Genomic DNA, 3,291 nt, shown 5'->3' with positions numbered 1-3,291 from the left:
AATATTTATGAAGTTTATATTCGCAGGTCTGTGTAATCAGTCCGTGACTGGTAACCTCACCCTGATATAATTGAAAAAAATAAGGAGCAAGTGTTTCACTTTATATGATAGCAATTTTAAAAATAAACGTCCTGTCTATATAAAGTGAAACACTTGCTCTGATTTCTTCAAATATGGAAGGATAGCGATTTTAAAATTAAACGTCCTGTCTTTCCATATTTGAAGAAATCGGAGCAAGTGTTTCACTTTATATAGACAGGATGTTTAATTTTAAAATTGCTATCTTTCCACTTCTCTTTGTGATAAATTAAGTACGTAGTCCTAGCAGGGCTTGTTTTTCGTTGTAATTTTTATTTCACTATTGTCATTATTGCGGTGCCACTCCTATTTACAAGATCAAGATTGCGGTCTTTTAATTCAGCCGATTATGAACTACAAACTCGAAACAGTATGAAGTACATTGTCAGTACGTTTTAAGCTTCTAAACATCTTTTTCTTTCCTTTTTTACTGAAAAGTTTACTTTCTTGAAACTTTAATTCATTTCTATAAGCCAGCCCCGGTAGCTTAGCGGTAAACCCGAGGGCTTTCCACGCTAAAAATCGGGTTTCGATAGTCGCAGTAGACACAACACAGATAGCCCATTCACTTAGGTTTGTACTTAACAACAAACGTTTCGTTTAAACGTTTGCTGTTAACTTTCACAATATTACGACATTCACGTATTTGTTATACATTGTTTTACTTCTTAGAATTAATACATAAAAAAAGAAGTAATTATAATGACTATTTGGTGTTAACCTTGTCGTGTAAACCTCCAACATATTGTAGGCTTAATTCAACGATTATTTTGTTAACTCAGTTGCTTGAGTATATGATGTAGTTATTTTTCCATAGAAACTCCTGTCAGGTGGGTACAACTATTAAGATGAGTCGTGACAGTCACTAACTGTCATATTACTCAGCATTCATGTCCTATACGGTATTTTGTATATAATTTTTAAAGTATTAACTCTCCAACAGCTAAAGTTTACTGCAGTTATAACCGCTTTGATGTCTTTTAACACAGGGTTTCTCAGGGTGTCGTCAGTTTGTTTGTTTCGAATTTCGCGCAAAGCTACACGAGGGCTATCTGCGCTAGCCGTTCCTAATTTAACAGCGAAAAACTAGACGGAAGATAGTTAGTCATCACCACCCACCGCCAACGGATGGGCTACTCTTTTACCAACGAATAGTGGGATTGACCATAACATTATAACGCCCCCACGGTTGAAAGGGCGAGCATGTTTGGTGGGACAGGGAATCGAACCCACGACCCTCAGATTGCGAGTCAAGCGCAGTGTCGTCAGAATGTGTGAAAGGGTCGCGAACAGACTTTGAAAATAGGTAATAATCTACGCTGTTTTAATTTTACAATTACTTATTAAGTAAATATTTATAAGCTGACTGGTCCTCAATGATTACAAAAAAAAGTTAAAAACCACCTATTTATCGTATCTGAAACGGGGTAATTGATTTAAACCGACATAGTACTTGCATCTTTACATTTTCTTCTAACCCAATCCTGAATTGTGGTTATTCCTACAATTCTGAGTAGTAGGTTTAGTCACAGAGCTTAGATTCTTTGAACGGCAAGGAATTCTTTGTGTCAATCATTATCTGGCAAAAGTCTTTCTGTGTGTATATTTCTGTTTATATCTGGCGAATTGCTAGACTGATTGTCATCAAACCTAACGGTCTCCTATGGCTCCCCGAGGAGTTTACTCGAGGGGGGGGGGGGGACTTGGCGTTTTATTTTAGGTTTCCTATCTTTTACAACGATTTAGTTTGAACTCATTTTTTTCGATCCGTTTCTCGCGTGTTTTCATATTTATTATCGTACATTTGTTGTTTATTTCTGTTATTAGTTTTAGGTTAATTCGTCACAAAGTTTTAAAATGTTGCTTAAGGATCCTTGATGTTGTTTAATTAGCTGTTTCACACACACACACACACACTAGTCTCGTGAGATTTAGCATTTATTCTTGTTCTGTTTGTTTGTTTCACTTTGTTTTGCTAACAATTTTCCGGAACTGTCGAGAGAGTTCGAATTGGTGCGAACCACAAAATCTTCACCGCACCTTAACCCTAGGATGCGTGAGTAATGCTACTTTCAATTTCGTAAATGAAATACTAAACGCATAGCGTTAATTTTCCTGTATCGAGCATCTATGAATATTGGTTTAGGGATAATTAGTTAAGACTAACATGGAGGAAGAACCATGTAACTAAAGAAACGGACAAGCGACAAAGAAATAATTTATGTATGGATCTAAAACTTTCCTCCTATTTATCCTAGTGGGGGTGGTTTGTCAATCCTGTAGCGTGGATCGTGGGTGGTAGTACTGCAGACTGGCTACCTTCCCTCTGGTCAGTATTCCAAAATTAGAGATAGTCTTAGCAATTTTGTTATAAAATACAAGTTGTTAAGAGTCAATAAAACAAAAACGGTGTAGCAGCGTATTTTCAAATTTTACGCTATATAAGCTCAAAATAATTTCTTTTAATGCTAGTCACTTGAATAAAGTCATAATGGCCATAGTTAATTGAATTTTATTTTTTTAATACGAAGGAAGTGCTTCCTATGTTCAGTATTAATGAACGCTTCTTACTTATGTGACTGGAAATTACGAAAATATGACATCATAACATGGACAACAATTTAATTTGTGTGTGCGTGCGTAATATTTATAATTCCCACTTTCCATTTATTTAGAATTTCCAAAACTGAAGTATATATATTAATTATTATAATAGAATTATTATAAGCTGGCCGACATATTTACAGTTTCTATCATGAAGTTAAAAGGGGTCTTTTAAAAAAAAACATTAATTAAGCACGGTTTTGTGATGGAAAATACAAACCTAATTTATTGTTTGTAAAAGTGATAATCAAGGGTAAGCCTACTATCGTCTGCAAAAAGCATTCAGGTGTTGAAGTAGATAACGGCGTGGAACCGGGTAAATCGATTTTGGTTCGTTACCGAAAGTAAAAGCAAGCTTATTTTATATACAAGCTATTTTTTAAAAATTTTATTAAAGCAGGAGTACATGTTTTTAATGTCTACGTGAAATAATAAAGAAATTAAAATTTTTGTTGCAAATTATGTTTTCGTGCAGAAAAAAAAAAGTCTATCGATTTTTTTTTTTGTGTGTGTGTTTACCGAACATCGTATAAAAATGTTTTCTTGTCAGTACTAAAAGTGCCCGGCATGGCCAGGTGGATAAGGCGCTCGACTCACAATCTGAGGGTC

At 35.0% G+C, this 3,291-nt stretch overlaps 1 protein-coding gene and 1 long non-coding RNA gene across 4 annotated transcripts in view; one reads left to right on the top strand and one right to left on the bottom strand.

The window, feature by feature from the left end:
- Positions 1-3,291, top strand: part of LOC106462903 — a 67,059-nt gene that overhangs the window by 9,304 nt on the left and 54,464 nt on the right. The gene's annotated exons all lie outside the window — the stretch shown is intronic.
- Positions 124-3,291, bottom strand: part of LOC111086634 — a 14,535-nt gene continuing 11,367 nt past the window's right edge. The window contains exon 3 of the long non-coding RNA XR_002611371.1: positions 124-209. This is a non-coding gene — a long non-coding RNA (uncharacterized LOC111086634). The remainder of the gene's footprint in view (positions 210-3,291) is intronic.

This window comes from Limulus polyphemus, unplaced genomic scaffold (genome assembly GCF_000517525.1).
Source record: "Limulus polyphemus unplaced genomic scaffold, Limulus_polyphemus-2.1.2 Scaffold1278, whole genome shotgun sequence".
Classification (NCBI taxonomy): Eukaryota; Metazoa; Arthropoda; class Merostomata; order Xiphosura; family Limulidae; genus Limulus; species Limulus polyphemus.
The sequence above is the reverse complement of the archived record's forward strand: the minus strand, read 5'-3'. Positions and strand labels throughout refer to the sequence as shown.